At 37.4% G+C, this 25236-nt stretch overlaps 1 pseudogene; it reads right to left on the bottom strand.

Moving 5' to 3' along the window:
* Nucleotides 1–22500: 22500 nt before the first annotated feature.
* Nucleotides 22501–25236, bottom strand: part of LOC137756346 (transmembrane emp24 domain-containing protein 7-like) — a 34481-nt pseudogene continuing 31745 nt past the window's right edge.

The raw sequence follows: 25236 nt of genomic DNA, 5'->3' as shown, positions 1-25236 counted from the left end.
CTCTAGCAATTCTGGGTCTTTTATGGTTCCATATAAATTTTTGGATTATTTTTTCTAGTTCTGTGAAAAGTTTCATGGGTAATTTGATGGGGATCACATTAAATCTGTAGATTGCTTTGGGTAATATATCCATTTTAACAATGTTAACACTTCCAATCCAAGAGCATGGGATATCTTTCCATTTCTTTGAATCCTCTTTTATTTCCTTTAATAATGCTTATAGTTCTTTTTTTTTAAACATCTTTATTGAAGTATAATTGCTTTACAATGGTGTGTTAGTTTCTGCTTTATAGCAAAGTGAATCAGTTATACATATACATATGTTCCCATATCTCTTCACTCTTGCATCTACCTCCCACCCACCCTCCCTATCCCACCCCTCTAGGTGGTCACAAAGCACCGAGCTGATCTCCCTGTGCTATGCGGCTGCTTCCCACTAGCTATCTATCTTACATTTGGTAGTGTATATATGTCCATGACACTCTCTCACCCTGTCATATCTCACCCCTCCCCATCCCCATATCCTCAAGTCCATTCTCTAGTAGGTCTGTGTCTTTATTCCCGTCTTGCTACTAGGTTCTTCATGACCTTTTTTTTTTCCTTAGATGCCATATATATGTGTTAGCATACTGTATTTGTTTTTCTTTTTCTGGCTTACTTCACTCTGTATGACAGACTCTAACTCCATCCACCTCATTACAAATACCTCCATTTCATTTCTTTTTATGGCTGAGTAATATTCCACTGTATATATGTACCACATCTTCTTTATCCATTCACCTGTCAGTGGACACTTAGGTTGCTTCCATATCCTGGCTATTGTAAATAGAGCTGCAATGAACATTGTGGGACATGCCTCATTTTGAATTATGGTTTTCTCAGGGTATATGCCCAGTAGTGGGATTGCTGGATCGTATGGTAGTTCTATTTTTAGTTTTTAAGGAACCTCCATACTGTTCTCCATAGTGGCTGTATCAATTTACATTCCCACCAACAGTGCAAGAGTGTTCCCTTTTCTCCACAACCTCTCCAGCATTTATTGTTTCTAGTTTTTTTGATGAAGGCCATTCTGACCGATGTGAGATGATACCTCGTTGTAGTTTTGATTTGCATTTCTCTAATGATTAATGATGTTGAGCATTCTTTCATGTGTCTGTTGGCAATCTGTATATCTTCTTTGGAGAAAGGTCTATTTAGATCTTCTGCCTATTTTTGGATTGGGTTGTTTGTTTTTTTGTTATTGAGCTGCATGAGCTGCTTGTAAATCTTGGAGATTATTCCTTTGTCAGTTGCTTGATTTGCAAATATTTTCTCCCATTCTGAGGGTTGTCTTTTGGTCTTGTTTATGGTTTCCTTTGCTGTGCAAAAGCTTTTAAGTTTCATTAGGTCCCATTTGTTTATTTGTGTTTTTATATCCATTTCTCTAGGAGCTGGGTCAAAAAGGAACTTGCTGTGATGTATGTCATAGAGTGTTCTGCCTATGTTTTCCTCTAAGAGTTTGATAGTGTCTCGCCTTACACTTAGGTCTTTAATCCATTTTGAGTTTATTTTTGTGTATGGTGTCAGGGAGTGTTCTAATTTCATACTTTTACATGTACCTGTCCAATTTTCCCAGCACCACTTATTGAAGAGGCTGTCTTTTCTCCACTGTATATGCTTGCCTCCTTTATCAAAGATAAGGTGACCATATGTGTGTGGGTTTATCTCTGGGCTTTCTATCCTGTTCCATTGATCTATATTTCTGTTTTTGTGCCAGTAGCAAACTGTCTTCATTACTGTAACTTTGTAATATAGTCTGAAGTCAGGGAGCCTGATTCCTCCAGCTCCATTTTTCGTTCTCAAGATTGCTTTGGCTATTCAGGGTCTTTTGTGTTTCCATACAAATTGTGAAATTTTTTTTCTAGTTCTGTGAAAAATGCCAGTGGTAGTTTGATAGGGATTGCATTGAATCTGTAGATTGCTTTGGGTAATAGAGTCATTTTCACAATGTTGATTCTTCCAATCCAAGAACATGGTATATCTCTCCATCTATTTGTATCATCTTTCTTTAATTTCTTTCATCAGTGTCTTATAATTTTCTACATACAGTTCTTTTGTCTCCTTAGGTAGGTTTAATCCTAGATATTTTATTCTTTTTGTTGCAATGGTAAATGGGAGTGTTTCCTTAATTTCTTTTTCAGATTTTTCATAATTAGTATATAGGAATGCAAGAGATTTCTGTGCATTTATTTTGTATCCTGCTACTTTACCAAATTCATTGATTAGCTCTAGGAGTTTTCTGGTAGCATCTTTAGGATTCCTATATATGATATCATGTCATCTGCAAACAGTGACAGCTTTACTTCTTCTTTCCCGATTTGGATTCCTTTTATTTCTTTTTATTCTCTGATTTCTGTGGCTAACACTTCCAAAACTATGTTGAATAATAGTGGTGAGAACGGGCAACCTTGTCTTGTTCCTGATCTTAGTGGAAATGGTTTCAGTTTTTCACCATTGAGGACAATGTTGGCTGTGGGTTTGTAATATATGGCCTTTATTATGTTGAGGAAAGTTCCCTCTATGCCTACTTTCTGCAGGGCTTTTATCATAAATGGGTGTCGAATTTTGTCAAAAGCTTTCTCTACATCTATTGAGATGATCATATGGTTTTTCTCCTTCAATTTGTTAATATGATGTATCACGTTGATTGATTTGCATATATTGAAGAATCCTTTCATTCCTGGAATAAACCCCACTTGATCATGTTGTATAATCCTTTTAATGTGCTGTTGGATTCTGTTTGCTAGTATTTTGTTGAGGATTTTTGCATCTATGTTCATCAGTGTTATTGGCCTGTAGTTTTCTTTCTTTGTGACATCTTTGTCTGGTTTTGGTATCAGGGTGATGGAGGCCTCGTAGAATGAGTTGGGGAGTGTTCCTCCCTCTGCAATATTTTGGAAGAGTTTGAGAAGGATAGGTGTTAGCTCTTCTCTAAATATTTGATAGAATTCGCCTGTGAAGCCATCTGATCCTGGGCTTTTGTTTGTTGGAAGGTTTTAATCACAGTTTCAATGTCAGTGCTTGTGATTGGTCTGCTCATATTTTCTATTTCTTACTGGTTCAGTCTCGGCAGGTTGTGCATTTCTAAGAATCTGTCCATTTCTTCCAAGTTGTCCATTTTATTGGCATAGAGTTGCTTGTAGTAATCTCTCATGATCGTTTGTATTTCTGCAGTGTCAGTGGTTACTTCTCCTTTTTCATTTCTAATTCTATTGATTTGAGTCTTCTCCCTTTTTCTCTTGATGAGTCTGGCTAATGGTTTATCAATTTTGTTTATCTTCTCAAAGAACCAGCTTTTAGTTTCATTGCTTTTTGCTATTGTTTCCTTCATTTCTTTTTCATTTATTTCTTATCTGATCTTTATGATTTCTTTCCTTCTGCTAGCTTTGGGGTATTTTTGCTCTTCTTTCTCTAATTGCTTTAGGTGCAAGTTTAGGTTGTTTGTTCGAGATGTTTCCTGTTTCTTGATGTAGGCTTGTATTGCTATAAACTTCCCTCTTACCACTGCTTTTGCTGCATCCCATAGGTTTTGGGTCGTCGTGTCTCCATTGTCATTTTTTTCTAGATATTTTTTGATTTCCCCTTTGATTTCTTCAGTGATCACTTCGTTATTAAGTAGTGTATTGTGTAGCCTCCATGTGTTTGTAGTTTTTACAGATCTTTTCCTGTAATTGATATCTAGTCTCATAGCGTTGTGGTCAGAATAGTTACTTGATACGATTTCAATTTTCTTAAATTTACCAAGGCTTGATTTGTGACCCAAGATATGATCTATCCTGGAGAATGTTCCATGAGCACTTGAGAAAAATGTGTATTCTGTTGTTTTTGGGTGGAATGTCCTATTAATATCAATTACGTCCATCTCGTTTAATGTATCATTTAAAGCTTGTGTTTCCTTATTTATGTTCATTTTGGATGATCTGTCCATTGGTGAAAGTGGGGTGTTAATGTCCCCTACTATGATTGTGTTACTGTCGATTTCCCCTTTTATGGCTGTTAGTATTTGCCGTATGTATTGAGGTGCTCCTATGTTGGGTGCATAAATATTTACAACTGTTATACCTTCCTCTTGAATCGATCCCTTGATCATTATATAGTGTCCTTCTTTGTCTCTTATAATAGTCTTTATTTTAAAGTCTATTTTGTCTCATATGAGAATTGTTACTCCAGCTTTCTTTTGATTTCCATTTGCATGGAATATCTTTTTCCATCCCCTCACTTTCAGTATCTATGTGTCTCTAGGTCTCAAGTGGGTCTCTTGTAGACAGCATATATATGGGTCTTGTTTTTGTATCCATTCAGCCAGTCTGTGTCTTTTGGTGGGAGCATTTAATCCATTTACATTTAAGGTAATTATCGATATGTATTTTCCTATTCCCATTTTATTAAATGTTTTGGGTTTGTTATTGTAGGTGTTTTCCTTCTCTTGTGTTTCTTACCTAGAGAAGTTCTTTAGCATTTGTTGCAAAGCTGGTTTGGTGGTGCTGAACTCTCTCTGCTTTTGCTTGTCTGTAAAGCTTTTAATTTCTCCATCAAATCTGAATGAGATCCTTGCTGGGTAGAGTAATCTTGGTTGTAGGTTTTTCTCCTTCATCACTTTAAGTATATCCTGCCACTCCCTTCTGGCTTGCAGAGTTTCTGCTGAAAGCTCAGATGTTAACGTTATGAGGATTCCCTTGTGTGTTATCTGTTTTTTTTCCCTTGCTGCTGTTAATATGTTTTCTTTATATTTAATTTTTGGTACTTTGATTAATATGTGTCTTGGCGTGTTTCTCCTTGGATTTATCCTGTATGGGACTCTCTGTGCTTCCAGGACTTGATTAACTATTTCCTTTCCCTTATTAAGAAAGTTTTCAACTATAATCTCTTCAAATATTTTCTCAGTCCCTTTCTTTTTTCTTCTTCTTCTGGGACCCCTATAATGTGAATGTTGGTGCATTTAATGTTGCTCCAGAGGTCTCTGAGACTGTCCTCAGTTCTTTTTATTCTTTTTTCTTTATTCTGCTCTGCAGTAGTTATTTCCACTATTTTATCTTCCAGGTCTCTTAGCCATTCTTCTGCCTCAGTTATTCTCCTACTGATCCCGTCTAGAATATTTTTAAATTTCATTTATTGTGTTTTTCATCATTGCTTGGTTCCTCTTTAGTTCTTCTACGTCTTTGTTATATGTTTCTTGCATTTTGTCTATTCTATTTCCAAGATTTTGTATCATCTTTACTATCATTATTCTGAATTCTTTTTCAGGTAGACTGCCTATTTCCTCTTCATTTGTTAGGCCTGGTGTGTTTTTGGGGTCTCCTTTTCACAGGCTGCAGGTTCGTAGTTCCCGTTGTTTTTGGTATCTGTCCCCAGTGGCTAAGGTTGGTTCAGTGGGTTCTGTAGGCTTCCTGGTGGAGGGGACTAGTACCTGTGTTCTGGTGGATGAGGTTGGATCTTGTCTTTCTGGTGGGCACGTCCACGTCTGGTGGTGTGTTTTGGGGTGTCTGTGGCCTTATTATGATTTTAGGCAGCCTCTCTGCTAATGGATGGGGCTGTGTTCCTGTCATGCTAGTTGCGTGGCATAGGGTGTCCAGCACTGTAGCTTGCTGGTCGTTGAGTAGAGCTGGGTCTTGATGTTGAGATGGAAATCTCTGAGAGATTTTCACTGTTTGGTATTACATGGAGCTGGGAGGTCTCTTGTGGACCAGTGTCCTGAAGTTGGCTCTCCCACCTCAGAAGTACAGCCCTGATGCCTGCCTGGAGCACCAAGAGCCTTTCATCCACCCGGCTCAGAATAAAAGGGAGAAAAAATAGAAAGAAAGAAAGAAAGAGGATAAAATAAAATAAAATAAAGCTATTATAATAAAAATAAGAAAAAAATTATTAATAATAAATTTATTAAGAATTTTTTTTAATTTTTAAAAATAGATTTATTAAATTTTTATAATCAAAAATTAGAAAAAAATTATTAAGAAAATTTTTTTTTAATTTTTTAAAATAAAAAATATGAAAAAACTTATCAAAAATATTTTTTAATTTTTAAAAATAGAAAATAAGGAAAAAATTATTAAGAAAACATTTAGTAGGAAAAAAATTTTGTTTAAGTAAAAAAAAAAAAAAAAAAAAAGGGATGGACCTAACCTTAGGACTAATGGTGAAAGCAAAGCTATACAGACAAAATCTCACCCAGAAGCATACACATATACACTCACAAAAAAAGGAACAGGGGAAAAATTAATATATCCTGCTCCCAAAATCCACCTCCTGAATTTGGGATGATTCGTTGTCTATTCAGGTATTCAACAGATGCAGGCACATCAAGTTGTTTGTGCAGCTTTAATCCGCTGCTTGTGAGGCTGCTGGGAGAGATTTCCCTTTCTCTTCTTTGTTCGTACAGGTCCCGGGGTTCAGCTTTGGATTTGGACCTGCCTCTGCATGTAGGTCGCCTGAGGGCGTCTGTTCCCCGCGCAGACAGAGCGGGGTTAAAGGAGCAGCTGACTAGGGGGCTCTGGCTCACTCAGGCCGGGGGAGAGGGAGGGGTACGGATGCGGGACGAACCTGCGGCGGCAGAAGCCGGTGTGAATTTGCAGCAGCCTGAGACGTACAGTGCGTTCTCCTGGGGAAGTTGTCCCTGGATCACTGGAGCCTGGCCGTGGCGGGCTGCACAGGCACCCGGGAGGGGCAGTGTGGAGAGTGACCTGTGCTCGCACACAGGCTTCTTGGTGGCAGCAGCAGCAGCCTTAGCGTCTCATGCCCGTCTCTGGGGTCCGCACTGATAACCGCAGCTCACGCTTGTCTCTGGGGTCCGCGCTCTTAGCCACGTCTCGCGCCCGTCTCTGGAGTTAGTTTAGGCGGGGCTCTGAATCCCCTCTCCTTGCGCGCCGTGAAACAAGGAGGCAAGAAAAAGTCTCTTGCCTCTTCAGCAGCTGCAGACATTTTCCCAGGCTCCCTCCTGGCTAGCTGTGTTGCGCTAACCCCTTCAGGCTGTGCTCATGCCGCCAACCCCAATCCTCTCCCTGTGATCCGACCGAAGCCCGAGCCTCAGCTCCCAGCCCCCGCCTGCCCTGGCGGGTGAGCACACAAGCCTCTCGGGCTGGTGAGTGCTACTCGGCACTGATCCTCCGTGAGGGAATCTCTCCGCTTTGCCCTCCGCACCCCTGTGGCTGCGCTCTCCTCCGTGGCTCCGAAGCTTCCCCCCTCTGCCACCCGCAGTCTCTGCCCACGAAGGGGCTTCCTAGCGTGTGGAAACCTTTCCTCCTTCACGGCTCCCTCCCACTGGTGCAGGTCCGGTCCCTATTCTTTTGTCTCTGTTATTTCTTTTTTCTTTTGCCCTACTCAGGTACGTGGGGAGTTTCTTGCTTTTTGAGAGGTCTGACGTCTTCTGCCAGCATTCAATGGGTGTTCTGTAGGAGCAGTTCCACGTGTAGATGTATTTCTACTGTATCAGTGGGAAGGAAGTTGATCTCCGCGTCTTACTCTTCCGCCATCTTGCCCAGACCTGTTTTATAGTTCTTAGCATATAAATTTTTCACCTCCTTCGTCAGTTTTATTCCTAGGTATTTTATTTTATTTTATTTGGTGCTATTTTATTTTATTTATTTTTATTAGAATAAAATTGCTTTACAATTTTATGTTAGTTTCTGCTGTACGATGAAGGGAATCAGCTATATGTATACCTATATCCTCTCCCTCTTGAATCTCCCTCCCATCCCCCCAATTCTACCCATCTAGGTCGTCACTGAGTACCAAGCTGAACTATCTGTGCTATACAGCAGTTTCCCACTAGCTATCTATTTTATACATAGTAGTTTATTAATGTCAAACCTAATCTCTTAATTTGTTCCACCCTTCCACCCCCCCCATGTCCACATGTATGTTCTCTACATCTATGTCTTTATTTCTGCCTTGCAAACTGGTTCATCTATACCATTTTTCTAGATTCCACATATATGTGTTAATATACAATATTTGTTTTTCTCTTTCTGGCTTACTTCGCTCTGTATGACAGACTCTAGTTCCATCCACATCTCTGCAAATGACTCAATTTTGTTCCTTTTTATGGCTAAGTAATATTCCATTGTATATATGTACTACATCTTCTTTATTCATCTATCATTGGACATTTTTGTTGTTTCCATGTCCTGGCTATTATAAATAGTGCTGCAATGAATATTGGGGTATATGTGTTCTTCTGAATTATGGTTTTCTCATGGTATATGCCCAGTAGTGTGATTACTGCATCATATGGTATCAGAAAAACAAATAACCCAATTAAAATGGTCAGAAGACCTAAATAGACATTTCACTAAAGAAGACATAGAGATGGCCAAGAGGCACATGAAAAGATGCTCAATATCACTAATTATTAGACAAATACAAATCAAAACTACAGTGAGGTATCACCTCACATTGGTCAGAATGGCCATCCTCAAAAAATCTACAAACAATAAATGCTGGAGGGGGTGTCGAGTAAAGGGAACACTTTTGCACTGTTTGTGGAAATGTAAATTGATACAGCTACTATGGATAACAGTATGGAGTTTCCTTAAAAAACTAAAAATTGGTGCAATTTTAAAAGATATTGTTTCTTTACATTCTCATTCTGATATTTCATTGTTAGTGTATAGAAATGCAACCAATTTCTGAATGTTAATCTTGTATCCTATTACTTCACTGAATTCGTTTATTAGATCTAATAGTTTCTGTGTGGAGTTTCTTTTCTGATTGCTGTGTCTAAGACTTTCAAGGGACAAAGTGAGAGAGTGGCATGGACATATATACACTACCAAACGTAAAATAGATAGCTAGTGGGAAGCAACCGCATAGCACAGGGAGATCAGCTCTGTGCTTTGTGACCACCTAGAGGGGTGGGATAGGGAGGGTGGGAGGGAGATGCAAGATGGAAGAGATAGGGGAACATATGTATATGTATAACTGATTCACTTTGTTATAAAGCAGAAACTAACACACCATTGTAAAGCAATTATACTCCAATAAAGATGTTAAAAAAAATACTATGTTGAAGAGAAATGGTGAGAGTGGACATCCTTGTCTTGTTCCAGATCTTACTGAGGAGGCTTTCAGCTTTTCACCATTGAATATTATATTGACTGTGGGTTTGTCATAAATGGCTTTTATTATGTTGAGATATGTTCCCTCTAATCCCACTTTGGTAAGAGTTTTCTTTATCATGAATGGATGTTGAATTTTGTGAAGAGCTTTTTCTCCATCTATTGAGATGATCATGTGGTTTTTGAGTTTTCTTTTGTTAATGTGGTGTACTACATTGATTGATTTGCAAATGTTGAACCATCCTTGTGAACCTGGGATGAATCCCACTTGGTCGTGGTGTATGATCTGTTTTATATGTTGTTGGATTCTGTTTGCTAATATTTTGTTGAGAATTTTTTGCATTTATATTCATCAAATATATTGGGGCTGTAATTTTCTTGTTTGGTGGTGTGTTTGGCTGGTTTTGGTATCAGGGTGATGGTGGCTTCATAAAATGTCTTTGGGAATGTTCCCTCCTCTTCAAATTTTGAAAGATCTTGAGAAGAATCAGTATAAGCTCTTCTTTGTATGTTTGGTAGAATTCACCTGTGAAGCCATCTGGTCTTGGACTTTTGCTTGTAGGAAGTTTTTTTTTTTTAAATTACAGATTCTATTCCACTTCTAGCAATCAGTCTGTTCAAATTATCTATTTCTTTTGTTTTTTTTAATAAATTTATTTATTTTATTTATTTTTGGCTGCATTGGGTCTTTGTTGCTGTGTACGGGCTTTCTCTAGTTGTGGCAAGCGGGGCTACTCTTCATTTCAGTGTGCAGGCTTCTCATTGTGGTGGCTTCTCTTGTCATGGAGCATGGGCTCCAAGCACGTGGGGTTCAGTAGTTGTAGCTTGTGGGCTCTAGAGCTCAGGCTCAGTAGTTGTGGCACACAGGCTTAGTTGCTCAGTGGCATGTGGGATCTCCCTGGACCAGGGCTCAAACCCATGTCCCCTGCATTGGCAGGCAGATTCTCAACCACTGTGCCACCAGGGAAGCCCCTATCTATTTCTTCTTGACTCAATTTTTGTGGTCTCTATGTTATTAGAAAGTTGTCCTTTTCTTCTAGGTTGTCAAATTTGTTGGCATATAATTGTTCATAGTATTCTCTTACGTTTTTTTGTATTTCTGTGGTATCAGTTGAGATTTCTCCTTTTTCATTTATTATTTTGTTTATTTGCATCCTCTCTCTTTTCTTCTTGGTAAGCCTCGCCAGAGGTTCTCATTTTGTTTACCCTTTGAAAGAACCAGCTTTTGGTTTTGTTTTTTCTAATTTTTTTTTTTTAGGGTTCCTTTTTCTTTCTGTGTGTACATCTATTATAGATTTTTCATTTGCTGTTACCATGAGGATTTGATATAGCAGTCTATATGTAAACATGATTGTTTTAAGCTGCTTATCTCTTAATTTCAATTGAATTTCAAGTATTCTGCATTTGTTCTCTCCTCCTCTCACTATTATTCATTTTGATATATTTGCGTGTGGATGATTTTCTACCTTTACTGTATGTTTTCCTTTACTGGTGAGATTTTCCTTTTCATAATTTTCTTGTAACTATTTGTGGCCTCTTCTTTTCCACTTAGAGAAGTTCCTTTAGCATTTTTTATCAATCTGGTTTGGTTTTGCTGAATTACTTAGTTTTCGTGTGCCTGTAAAGCTTTGGATTTCTCCCTCAAATCTGAATGATAGCCTTGTTGAGTATTCTTTGTTGTAGGTTTTTCCCTTTCATCACTTTAAATATATAGTGTCACTCCCATTTGACCTGCAGTGTTACTGCTGAAAAACCAGCTGTTAGTCTTATGGTGTTTCCCTTGTATGTTATTTGTTGCTTTTCCCTTTTTTGCTTTTATTATTATTTTTTTGCCTTTAGATTTTGTCAGTTTGATTACTATGTGTCTCAGTGTGTTCCTCCTCGGGTTAATCCTGTATGGGACACTCAGCTCTTCCAGAAATTGGGTGAATCTTGTATGGGACACTCAGCTCTTCCGGAACTTGGGTGACTGTTTCCTTTCCTATGTTAGGGAAATTTTCAGCTATTATATTTTCAAATTGTTTCTCAGGCCCTTCCTCTCCCTCTTCTTCTGGGACCCCTATAAAGTGAATGTTGGTGCATTTAATGTTGTTCCAGAGGTCTCTTAGGCTGTCTTCATTTCTTTTCATTTGTTTCTTTATTCTGTTCCATGGCAGTGATTTCCACCAGTGTCTTCCAGCTCACTTACCTGTTCTTCTGCCTCATTTATTCTGCTCTTGATTCCTTCAAGTGTATGTTTCATTTCCGTTATTTTATTCTTCAACTCTGTTTGGTTGTTTATATTTTCTAATGCTTTGCTAAAAACTTCTTGTAACTTCTTACTCTATGCATCCATTGTTTCCCTGAGTTCTTTGATCATTTTTATGATCATTACTTTGAATTCTATTGGGTAGATTGCCTATCTCCACTTCATTTAGTTGTTTTTCTGGGATTTTATTTTATTTCTTTGCCTGGAACATATTCCTTTGTTATCTCATTTTGTTTAAATTTCTATTTGTATTTTTATGTATGTAGTAACTTATTTACATTTCTCAACGTGGCAGAAGTGGCCCTCTGTAGGGGATGTTCTATGTGTCCTAGCACTATACTCCCCTCTGTCACCCAAGTGCCAGGGACCACCTGATCCCAGTGTAGTTTCTGTCCTATATTTGTGAATTCAGTTCTGCTGGCTGCAAGATTATAGTTTTCTTGCTTCTGGTGTCTTCCCCTGGTAGGTGAGGCTGGTCTAGATGCTTGTGCAGGCTTCCTGATGGGAGGGCCCAGTGCCTATGCACTGGTGTGTGGACCTGGGTTCTGGCCTTCTGTTGGGCAATGCCATGTCAAGGGGTGTGTCTAGAGGTGTCTGTGGGCTCAGGACGTCTTTAGGCAGTCTGTCTGCTGATGGGTGGGTCTATGTTCCTGCCCTGTTGGTTGTTTAGCCTCAGGTGTCCCAGGAATGGAGTTTACAGGATGTTGGGTGGGGCCAGGTCTCAAGGCCAAGGACCCAAAATGTCTGCCTCTAGCCAGAGTTCACATAGGTCTCTGTTATGTCTGCCACCAGATTTTTGACCCCAGTCAGAGCCACAGCCCCCCCTGCCTCTCCAGGATTCCCTCCAAGACCAGCAGGTAAGTCTGGCCCTGGGTCTTATGGAGTCACTGAATTTGCTCTTGGTCCCTGTGTGCATGAGAACTTGTGTACACTCTCCATGATTGGAGTCTGCTTCCCTGAGTCTTGTGGAGCTCCTGCAAAAAGCCCCACTGGCCTTCAATGCCAAATGTTCTGAGGATTCCACCTCCTGATGCCAGACCCCTAGGCTGGGGAGCCTGGTGTGTGGCTCAGAGCTCTCACTCCTCTGGCAGAATCTCTGCAATATTATTATTTCTAGTTTGTGGGTCACCCACCCAGTTAGTATGGGATTTGATTATGTCACAAGTGTGTCCCTCTTACAGTCTCATGGTTTCTTCTTTATGTCTTTGCATGTAGAATATCTTTTTTTTTTTGGTAGATTCAAGTATTTGTTTTTGATGGTTGTTCAGCAGTTTGGTGTGCTTGTGAGAGGAGGGGAGCTCAAAGACTTTTCACTCTGCCATCTTGTCTCACAATCTCCCGTATACTTTTCTTCAACTTCAAGAACTGCTGTTTCAGTAGTTATAGCAAACTCCACTTGCTCAAGATAGTCTCCTTTTAGAGTGTTCCAGTCTCTCCTGACAGATAGACTTTATACAAGTACACCACCACTCCCTGCAAAAGGCTGCTAACAGGAAGGCTATCAGCCCAAGAAAAAAATGGTTTCAGCAAGCTGATTTCCAGTAAAAATGACTCGGCTTATTCTTGAAAAGAAACCTGGGAAGTTCAGAAGTGCCAGATGCAACAGTGGTGAGCTTATTCTGGCTCAGACCAGAATAGAAAAGATGATAGAAGTATGGTGGTACAAGGATCACAACATCAGTCAGACAGAAGGAAATCTATAGTACTATGGCAATGAGAGATCCTGGGGATGTTCTTCGAATAAGGCTGCACAAAGACCAATCCAACTGAGCATCCACTCTAGGCTCCTTGTGCACCACAGCCACTGTTGCTACCACTGCTGGGAAGATGTGGTAGTGGCTGTGCAGCTTGTGCTTCCGCCACCACCTTGCCTCGGTTCATCTCTCCTCTAGTTTTGAATGCTTACATTAAAAAAGAAGTATCCAAAATTAAAAACTTAACTTCACATCTCAAGGAATTGGAAAAAGATGAGCAAACTGTACCTAAATTTTGCAGAAAGAAGGAAATAATAAGAGTAGAGTGGAAGCAAGTACAATAGAGAATAGAAAATAGATAAAATCAATGAAATAAAAAACTGGTTCTTTGATCAATCAATAAAATTAACAGAAGTTTAGCTCATGTGACAGAAAAAAATTACAGAAGACTCAAATTTCTAACATTAGGAATGAAAGAGATGACATTACTACTAGCCTTACAAAAATAGAAAGAAAATACTATGAGAATTTGAAAGTCAACAAGTTAAATAAACAAGATGAAATGGGAAAATTTCTAGGAGGTCACAAACTACTGAAACTGACTCAAGAGGAAATCAAAATATGAATATATCTATACCAAATAGAGATTGAATAAGTAATAAAAAATCTTTCCATTAAAAAACTGCAGAAGAAGATGGCTCACTAGTGAATTCTACCAAGCAGTTAAAGAATTAACAGCAATCATTCACAAAATCTTCCAAAAACTAGAATAGAGACTAGCTTCCAATGCATTTTATGATAATAATATTACCCTGATACCAAAACCAGACAAAGACATCATAAGGAAAAAAAATACAGATCATATCTCTTATGAATATAGATGAAAATTTCCTCAACAAAATGTTAACAAGTCAAATCCAGCAACATATAAAAAAAGAACATATACCATAACCAAATGGGATTTATCACATGTATGCAAGGTTGAGTAAATATATGAAAATCAATCAATGAAATATACAATAATCATAGAATAAAGGACAAAAAGGCCACAATGATCATCTCAATAGATACATAAAATACACTTGTCAAAAGCCCAACACCTATTATGATAAACACTCATTGAACCAGTAATAGAAGGGAACTATTGATAAAGGTAAAAGGCATCTATGAAAAACCTACAGCTAACATAATACTTAATGTGAAAGAGTGAAAATTTCCCCCTAAGATTAGGAAAAGGCACATATGTCCCCTCTTGCCAATTTTATTAAACATTGTACTGGAGATTCTAGCCATTGCAGTTAGGCAAGCAAAAAATAAATTGATTAAAATAAATTTTAAAATTTGCATCCAAATTGTAAACTAAGAAGTAGAAGTATCTTTATTTTCATATGACATGATCTTTATTTGGATCACACACACACAAACCTATTATAATGAAAGTATTTCAGCGAGGTTTCAGGATACAAGATCAATATAAAAGAAGCAATTGTATTTCTATAACATTTGCAATAAACAATATGAAAATTAAATTAAGGAAACTATTACATTTGTAATAGGAACAAAAGAATAAAATACTTAGGAAAACTGTAAAACTCTTAGAAAAAAGTTGGCATAATTATTTGCGACAGTGGATTATACAATGATATTTTAGATATGAAAACAAAAGTTAAAGCAATGAAGAAAGATATAAATAAATGACTACATAAAATTCAAATATTTTTTTGCTTAAAATGACATTTTGATGAAAGTGAAAAGACAGCCTACAGTATGGGAGAAAATATTTGTAAATCATATATCTGATAAGTGTCTGGTATACAGACTATATAACAAACTCTTACAACTCAGCAGTAAAAAGACAACATAATTTAAACATGAAGGGTCTGAACAAACATTTTTCCAAATAAGATCTATAAATGTCCAAGAAGCACATGAAAAGATACTCAATATCATAAGTCATTAGGAAAACACAAATCAATACCACGATAAAATACTTCAAACTTACTAGGATGGCTGAAATGGAAACAGAAAAAATAAAAGAGAAAATACGTTTTGTCAAGGATTCAGAAGAATAGGAGCTCTCATATATTGTTGGTGGGAATGTACAGTGATGCAGCCACTGTGAAAACCACTTTAGTGTTTCCTTCAAAAGTCAAATAGAGTTACAATATGGCCCAGCAATTTCATCTGTAGGGATATACACAAGAGAATTGAACACTTACATCCACACCAAAACTTATACATGAATGTACATAGCATTATTATTCACAATAGTCAGCAAGTGAAATAACCCAAATATCTACCAACAGATGAATAGATAAATAAACTGTGGTATATCCATACAAATGAATATTACTTAGCCATAAAAAGGAATGAAGTACAGATGCATGCTACAACATAGATGAACCTTGAAAACATTATGCTAAGTAAAAGAACCTAGGCACAAAAGACTATATTTTATTATTCCATTTGTATGCAATCTCCAGAATAGGCAAATTCATTGAGACAGAAAGTAGATTATTAGTTGCCAGGGGATAGAGGAATAAAGAATGGGGAGCTACTGCTAATGCATACAGAGTTTCTTTTGGGGGTGATGAAAATGTCTGGAATTATATAGTAGTAATTGTTGTACAATTTTGTGAATTGTATGCTTTAAAGTGTAGATTTTATGGTATGTGAATTAAGCCTCAATAGTAAAAAAAAGTACATGTGTTGGAAACAAAAGTGTCAGCTTATGCTTAGGAGCCATTATTATATTATAATCAAAACAAGAAAGCCTTTAATATCTCTTCCCAAAAGGTATATATATATACATATATATATATATATATATATATATATATATATATATGTGTATATATATATATATATATATATATGTGTATATATATATATATATATATTTATAATTTATACACTTATGTACTTTCATATTTCATAGAAGGTTTGAAATGATTTACAATAATGACACATATTATAATGAACATATAAAACTAAATTTCAGGGACTGAAAACATAAAGAAGAATGGGAATTTTTGGCAATTTTGCATCGGTTTCACTTCTGAGATTTCTAGCAACCAAGACACAAAGGGAAATATTAAAGGCTATTATAGTTATTATATTCAATACAAAGAATCATACCACTCATTAAAAGTGAGAAAATATCTCCTGGGTCCTCCTAAGGCAAATAATGGATCCTTATATTAGGATCACAGAGTGTTACAATAAATAGCTCATGTAATGGAGATTTTCAATTGAGTTGCAAAATTTTTCAAGTAACTATTTTTTTGCATTGATCCTTGATAAAAGCAGTTTAAATGGGTGAAATCAGATCATCACATGAGTGGGTATTAGGCAGAAAAGCAGTTGAATTGGGAAGTTCGGTTTGTACAGAAAGTGTCAGGTTGGGTATTATGTGTATATAGCTGGGACCCAGGCTGGGAATGCTGGTCAATTTGTTCTGCCAGGTCCACTAGAGCCTTGAAGCAGTGGTCTCCTATTTATTCATGGCATGAAGAGTGTGCCAGGGAGAGTAAGGCTTTCAGCAAACAGGCCCCCTGCCTTTGGGAGGTGTCAGTTACAAGCTCCAAGTGTGTTATAAAGAGAGATGACAAGGGAACCACTTCTCTCCCAGGACCCTCTTAGTTCTGATAATTAGGAAAGCAAGCGAGCTAGAAAGACCTGCTTATGAGGAAAACTGAGTCCTTTGAAGTTTGTCTTGTGGGGAGGAGAGATCGTTGAGTCCAGGTTACTTTGATTCTTCCTTAAAGTTAAACTAATATCCCTAAAGGAACCTTCCCACTAACTTTCTGATGTAGCCTCCCACTGACTTCCTTCTCCTGCAACAAGCTGAGCTATTTGTTCCCCTGAGTAACATCTAGATGTTGGATAAAAAGAATTTGTGCACAGATAACTTCTTCTGGAGACTGATTGCTCCTAAAAATCGAGGTAACCACATTGTTCCAGAAGTTATCTGGAGTGGTTACTGAGGAAGACTTAGTAGTTTATTGAGAACTAGGCTTAGCCCATCATTCTCCCAAAATTACCCAGCTTGGTGGGTTCTAGTGGAAAGCTGATAGCCTTTTCCAGTGAGCTGACATGAATAACAAAACTTTCTTCTGGGACTGGAATGGGACCTCTGTTTGGCAACTCCTAGAAGGGTCTTTGCAAAGTTGATAAAAGAAAAAACTCAATACTCCTGAGGGTTTTTTTTTTAATGTCTGAATAGATATGCATTTTCTACTTCATATATGCATACCCAGCTAAATATAGACAACTATCAAACTTTAACCAGTTACATACAGACTAGACTAAGCCTGTATTATTTTTTACAACAGGTAACAGTGGTGATTTCAAAAACTTTAATATATCTCAATAATTTCATCAAAAGTTATTTGTGGGTGGTGTTAGAGGTTTATATGCAAGTTGGTCTCATTCTGTTGCTTGGATTCCTAGTGATAGTGTCATCAACAAGTGGTCACTGAGATCCATGAAGCAGATTTCATCCCAGGTGTTGTTCTTCAATGGCTGACAAGGTGTCATTTTCATGTGAAAATTCTCTAAAAGCCAAGTTGACATGTGACCCAGGAGTAGCTTTCTGAAAACCCTCCTCCATGCATCTCTCTTGCTATTGCTCATCACATTGTACATGTGAATACAAGGCTCTGACCCCTTTTTTTCTCAGAATTGAAAAATGCAGTGAGGAACTTGGAAAGACGAGATCATCTCTCCCATTGAGACAACAAATAGGTTTGGTTCGTACTTCAAAGAAACTGAAATAAATTCCACAACCTCAGCATTCCTCTCTTGTAAGACAACCCAGCGTATGTGCAGACTCCACGTGGGCCCTCTGTGTCACCCCCAAGAGACTCAGGGACAAAGGGAACCAATACAAACAGGCTAACTTTCCTTGAAGAAGGGAGTAATCAAGTCACAGGTCCAACAGTTTTGGTGATGGAGATGTGGCTTTCTGGAAGAGGTAGAACAGTAGTGGCCAGGCTGGGTGGAAAGACAGAAAAGCATCTGGAAGCCAGTAATGAAAACTCTTCCCCTAGACATTTGCAAGAAGAGGGAACAAGGATCCCTGCTGTCCTACTTCTTTTCTTTTTTCTTTTTAAACATTTTTATTGGAATATAATTGCTTTACAATGGTGTGTTAGTTTCTGCTTTATAACAAAGTGAATCAGTTATACATATACATATGTCCCCATATCTCTTCCCTCTTGTGTCTCCCTCCCTCCCACCCTCCCTATCCCAGCCCTCTAGGTGGTCACAAAGCAGCGAGCTGATCTCCCTGTGTTATGTGGCTGCTTCTCACTAGCTAACTATTTTACGTTTGGTAGTGTATATATGTCCATGCCACTCTCTCACTTTGTCCCAGTTTGCCCTTCCCCCTCCCTGTGTCCTCAAGTGCATTCTCTAGTAGGTCTGCATCTTTATTCCCATATTGCGCCTAGGTTCTTCATGACCTTTTTTTTTCTTTTTAGATTCCATATATATGTGTTAGCATACGGTATTTGTTTTTCTCTTTCTGACTGACTTCACTCTGTATGACAGTCTCTAGGTCCATCCACCTCACTACAAATAACTCAGTTTTGTTCCTTTATATGGCTGAGTAATATTCCAATGTATATATGTGCCACATCTTCTTTATCCATTCATCTGTTGATGGACATTTAGGTTGCTTCCATGTCCTGGCTACTGTAAATAGAGCTGCAATGAACATTTGGTACATGATTCTTTTTGAATTATGGTTTTCTCATGGTATATGCCCAGTAGTGGGATTGCTGGGTCGTATGGTAGTTATATTTGTAGTTTTTTAAGGAACCTCCATACTGTTCTCCATAGTGGCTGTATCAATTTACATTCCCACCAACAGTGCAAGAGGGTTCCCTTTTCTGTACACCCTCTCCAGGATTTATTGTTTGTAGATTTTTTGATGATGGCCATTCTGACTGGTGTGAGATGATATCTCATAGTAGTTTTGATTTGCATTTCTTTAATGATTAATGATGTTGAGCATTCTTTCATATGTCTGTTGGCAATCTGTATATCTTTGGAGAAATGTCTATTTAGGTCTTCTGACCATTTTTGGATTGGGTTGTTTGCTTTTTTAATGTTGAGCTGGGTGAGCTGCTTGTAAATTTTGGAGATTAATCCTCTGTCAGTTGCTTCATTTGCAAATATTTTCTCCCATTCTGAGGGTTGTCTTTTGGTCTTGTTTATGGTTTCCTTTGCTGTGCAAAAGCATTTAAGTTTCATTAAGTCCCATTTGTTTATTTTTGCTTTTATTTCCATTTCTCTAGGAGGTGGGTCAAAAAGGATCTTGCTGTGATTTATGTCATAGAGTGTTCTGCCTATGTTTTCCTCTAAGAGTTTGATGGTGTCTGGCCTTACATTTAGGTCTTTAATCCATTTTGAGTTTATTTTTGTGTATGGTGTTAGGGAGTGTTCTAATTTCATTCTTTTACATGTAGCCGCCCAGTTTTCCCAGCACCACTTATTGGAAAGGCTCTCTAAGGCTCATCAGTAAGTGTATCAGTAGTTATGTCAGTTTGCTTTTCCTTAATTTCTCAACCTTATACAACCCTTACTTTTTTAATGTCACTTTATACACAGTGGACATTATGTGGAGTTTTAAAATACCTAAGTTTTTGCTATCCAATCTTAAAATTCTTTTCTTTTACTTGGAACATTTACTCTATAATATAATAAATTACTTATAAATTTGAAAAAGAAAGTTATTTGTGGTAATAGCCTAACATCATGATGTTTTGATAAACACAGATTAAATAACTGCATTATCTATGCCAAACTCAGCACAGTGTTGATACCCAACTCTGCTTAATTATAGTATAAGTATCTGAACACAACAGAGCAGACAGGCAACCAGCAAAGGACATTTAACATATGCCCATGCTTATCAATCCTGTTAACATTAGTGTTTAAAATTTTCAAATCTAAATATAGAGGGGCATTTATAAAGTTGCAGAATATAATATAAGAATTATAATTATATACAATCCTGTTTGAGGACAACTTGCTTTAGCTGGCATATGTAGTGGGATTCTTCAGTAGAGTATTAGTAATGATAACAATGACAATAAACTGTGTGTTTTAATAGTCTTTACAGTATAAGAGTGATGGAAAACAGCAGGTCAACATTTGTTCATCTTTATTGCCGTAAACACACACACACACATATCTTCAGCAAGACTGAAGGGCTTGTGGTAGGCTGAATAATGGTCCCCCAAAGTTATCCACTTCCTAATCTCTGGAACCTGTGAATGTTACTTTATATAGCAAAAAAGACATTTAGATGTGATTAAGGATCATGAGATGAGGGGATTATCCTGGACTATCTGGGTGGGCCCAAGGTAATCACAAGAGTCTATGAGAAGGATGCAGAAGGAGATTTGAGTACAAGAGAGGAGAAAGCAATGTGACCACAGAGGCAGAGATAGGGATAATGCAGCCAGTAGAAGAGGCAAGGAACAGACTCACCCTGAAGCTGCCAGACAGCTGACCCAGATGACCCCTTACTTTACCCTCATTAACACTCATTTTTTTACTTCTTCCCTTTAGAACTATAGGAGAATAAACTAGTGTTGTTTTAAGCCACTAAGTTTATGGTAATTTGTTATTGCTTCGACAGGAACCTGATAGGAGGCTCAAGATCACAGTGCCTATATTGCTACTTGCCCTTCAATCCTTTAACTTCAAATTCTAACTTCTGCAGTATCCATCACACCAGGCACTTGACACAAAGCAAACCAATATAAGAACACTAATAGATAAATCTGCACAAATTTAAAATTCACTTCTAATCCATTGGTAAGTATTGTTTAAGGAATAGCTATTTGGTCTTCAAAAATTTTAGAATTAAAGGGTTGAAAACATGTTCATCCCTTGATACATTGTAACATTTGAAATTAGGAAGCAGGGCAACTTGAATTTGTTTTGCTTATACATGCTGAAGTGTATATGCTTTTAAAGACAGCTTAGAATTAAGAGTTAACTTCTAATAAGTAGTGGTAAGGGCTATCCAACCAGTTTTCTATGGTACCACATATCAAAGTCTCTACAGTATGACAGTCTTATTTAGCACTCAGCACTTTAGGGTGAGGGAGAGAGGCATGGCAAAAAGCAGTTGCAAATTATTTTTTAATAGCAGAAAAGCTTTAAAGACTTATACAATTTTTCATCATCTCATATTCTATTCCAGAATACTTGGAACAAAGTCTTATTTCAATCAGCTCAATCTATACAAGCTATAAAATGCAAAAACAGTCCAAACCCTATAGTGTACAGAATATGCACTATTTAACACTCATTAAATGAAGTACTGTCAATGAAGATTATCAAGTAAGAAGTACACACAGTATTCTAAATTTTAAAATCACCTTAGGGTCACTAACCGGAGATTGTACAAATTACATGTGCAAGACAAAAAGAAAAATAAAAAAAAGAAAGAAACAAACTTCTCAGTGCATCACACCAATCAGGATAAAATGTATGGCATTTTTATGACACTAATATTACATTACAACTGTCAATTTTAACTGGGAATGACAAAGAAATGAAATTCGTATAAGAGCAAGAACCAGCCAATTAAAATGCTAAAATAAAACAGATCACCTGCTTTCTTTGTAAAAAACACTGAAAATGTAATGTGTGCAGGTAACTCACTAAAATTTTTCTCATTCATTTGACCCCTAATAGAAGTGTCTTAACTTTTTTCCTGTAAATATTCTACCTGTTATAACAGTCTGATCTTAAGGCTTGTGTAAACTCTAATATGTTATTGAAACATACTATTTTTTGTTTGATAAGAATGTCTTCATGAATAAAAAACATATCTGGTTATAAATCATAGAATAAAACCCCCAAAACAAAAATGTGACATTTTCTAAGCTAGTGAGAAATAAATTAAACCATGATGTATCAGTTTAAAATTATATCAATATTAAATGACATTTCTATGTTCTATTTTTTTCCCATAAAATTAAACAGTGCAGAATAGGGCTTGGGCTACAATTAATCACTTTTGGTTTTCTTAAAAACAAAATTTTATTTGCTATAAACAATTAAAAGGCAATTATCTTCCTTCACAACACATGTGGACATTAAATGTAAGGTTTTAAAAATATCCACAACCTAAAAGAAAAGTACTTTTAAATGGCTAAAAGGAATCAAAATACCAAAGTTTAGTGTACAGAAGAGTAGATATAAACAACACCAACATCATTTGTGTTGAATTTTGAATAGCTCATGATAAGTTCCAAAGTTTTTCTACCTGTACAAATAAAATAAGGTGTCCTTTCCAAAGTTTGAGGCTATGCACTGCACATCACCCCCCAACAAGTGTATGAATAAGGTTTTAAAAATGTTGCCAGTATTAAGTTCTTCTGTACCTAAAATTAGAGGACAGCAATAGTACAGTGATTAGGGTGCATCAATTCTCAAAACTTAGTTATGATCCAACACGAGTTATGGTGGTTCTTTTAACTGAGAAAAACTTTTCAGAAGAAATACCAGCCCTATGCTAACCACCAGAAGAATGCGGGCTTCTACTGACCAAGGCCACTCTTATATTTAGATCCTTGGCTGGCTTAGGCCTTGAGCTTCTCTCAAACGGAAATGAGTCTGAAAGTTGATGACAGACTTCAAAGTTACGTGAATTGAAACACAGGCAGATTCCATCTGGGTAAGAGCCCTGACTCAGTTCTCACTAGGAAACAAAGGTGGGTCTTCTCCAACTTCAAAATTAAAATATATGATTTTATGGATTTTATGTGTGAAAGCAGAATATTCATTGCTGACACAAAATTTGTATGTCCCAGTTTTGGAGGCTGTTTCTTCATCTTTTTGTATAACACATTGCCATCAGGATCGTCAGATCGACAATCTACATCATAGTGACTGCCAGTAGTCGCCTGGAACTCGAGGGTGTACTTGGTGACAGGCGTAATGTCCTAGTAGAAGCACTGCTAGGCATAGTCGGGCAGTTTGAAGCTGATCTCAGTGCCACCAAGTGGGCACCAGCAGCAGCAGTGGCCCAGTGACCTGCGGAGTCCGCCCAGCTCTACGCTGACACCATCCGCGGCCTCTGGAGAGGCTGTGGCGGCTGCCACTACAGAGCTGCGGGGAGACTAGGGTCAGGTCTGCACCGACTCAGGGCACGCACTGCAGAGTCTCTCTGAGCCTAGGAGAGTTTAAGGATGAGCAGTGATCCGCTGGGTGTGGGTGAGGGGTGCTGAGCAACCAGGGCCTAGTGCCGGGAATGATCCGGGAAACAAGACTACTGAGTTTTTAAAATGGATAATGTCCCCAAATTTATGCTGACAATATGTACTCCATTTAAGAACCTAAAGGAAAACCATTTGTCAGTGAAGTCTGCTGAAACACAGAATACTGCAAGGGATTATATATAAATTGTTAAAAAATAAACACGGAGCATTTTAAAAAATAGGTCTCAAATTCAAATCCAATCACTTATAATATACTAGAAATGAAATAGCGCAGCTTTGAATCCAAAGTGGTTGGGTTTGAATCCAAGCTACATATAACTTTACCCTTATACCCACAGTGTCTTTGTAGAATGAAAACAATAACATCTACCTTGTAGAGCTGTTTTGAAGATTAAATATGAAGTGCTTATAGTATTACCTGGTACTCAATATATGGCAATTATTAATATTACTAGAAGATGAAAAGATTAACTTGTTACTGCAACCAGGTAAGGTACAGAAAATTCCATATACAAACAGACACATCCACAATTGTCAAATAAAGTTTCTGGTCTTGGCTAGAGCATATTTGCAAGAAAATTTATCAGAAGGCAACATTGCAACGAGAAGCTTAAGGTTAAGTCCAGAAAACTCTAAACTTTAAACTACTTCAATTATTTGCTCTCCTCCCTACCCAGCACCAAGAAGCCAGACAAATTAACTCCAACAATGTTCTTTCTGGTGCTTTCTGCAGGAGTGTACCTAGAGAGAAGCGAGAAAAGTCAATGTGTGTTCTGACTATTGAGTGATAGATTATCTGGAATTCACCAACTTGCTCAGTATCCTTTGACCTGTATTGTCCCTTTCAGGAATGTTCTTAGATAGTTTGTCATCAAACTTTGTCCTACGTCCTAAATTGCCTTCAACCCACTCCAAACTTCTCCTTCCCAAGTCTATTCAGCTTAAAGGTTTACTAACAATTTCGGTGGTTGCTGATTAAGAACATAAAGTGTGACCTCCCTGAAGTATTTGCATTTCTACAGTGGACAATATAAGACCCTCTTACATACACACACACACACACACACACACCCCTACAAAATTTCAACATTTAACAGAATGATATTATACTAATGAAATGGCATATAATATGTATGGGTATATGTAGGCATATGAAATTTTATAGATATGTCTACTTGCATTTCTGCTTTATAATTATACCTGATATTTGCATTATTGCTTAGAAATGTACCTGAATTTTGATAGAAAAAAAAAAAAGAATTTCTAACTTGAGTGCTAGCTCAAAGAATCTCCCCTGAATAACTCAGAAGTCATTTAATCTATAGTAATGTCAATGTTTTGCTGTCAAATGTATCCCTTCCTCCTCTCCTTATCCTTAAGGAGCAGCTGGGGTTCAAATTGAGCACTTGCTGGCTGACTGGAATTTTACTGTTAAAAAATTTCATGCCCCCATGCATGGATTACACATGGGCTGGAGAAGAACATAGCCATGAGAATGCCATTCCCAAAACAGCCAGCACGTTGGGTCTGTTGTAGCATTTGTCCATTTTCATTTGTTCTTCATAATGTTCTGTTTTTTGTCATTCACATACAACTTCAGTAAGTGTCCAGAGTGATTTGGCATTGATAATACAAACCATTTCTCGACCTGCTTTAATATAGTTGTTTTTTATCCCTTTATAGAATTAGATTCATTGTTAAGTTTTGCTGAAAAATAAAATGGTAGTGTTAATTTTTAGAAACATGCTAATTAGTTCTGCCTTAAGTTACCTCAAGGTGTATTTATGTGTGTGTGTGTGCATATACACATGTTGTGTACATACTTCTAGGTAGGCTGTAAACTTAGGCTTCCATATAATTATTAATTGTTAAATTGACTGTATCAGTTTCCTAGGGTTTCTGTGACAAAGTACCGTAAACTGGGTGGCTTAGACAACAATTTATTGTATCAACAGTTC

The sequence above is a fragment of the Eschrichtius robustus genome, chromosome X (assembly GCF_028021215.1).
Source record: "Eschrichtius robustus isolate mEscRob2 chromosome X, mEscRob2.pri, whole genome shotgun sequence".
Lineage (NCBI taxonomy): Eukaryota > Metazoa > Chordata > Mammalia > Artiodactyla > Eschrichtiidae > Eschrichtius > Eschrichtius robustus.
Note: the sequence above shows the minus strand (reverse complement) of the source record. Positions and strands in the feature narration are given on the sequence as shown.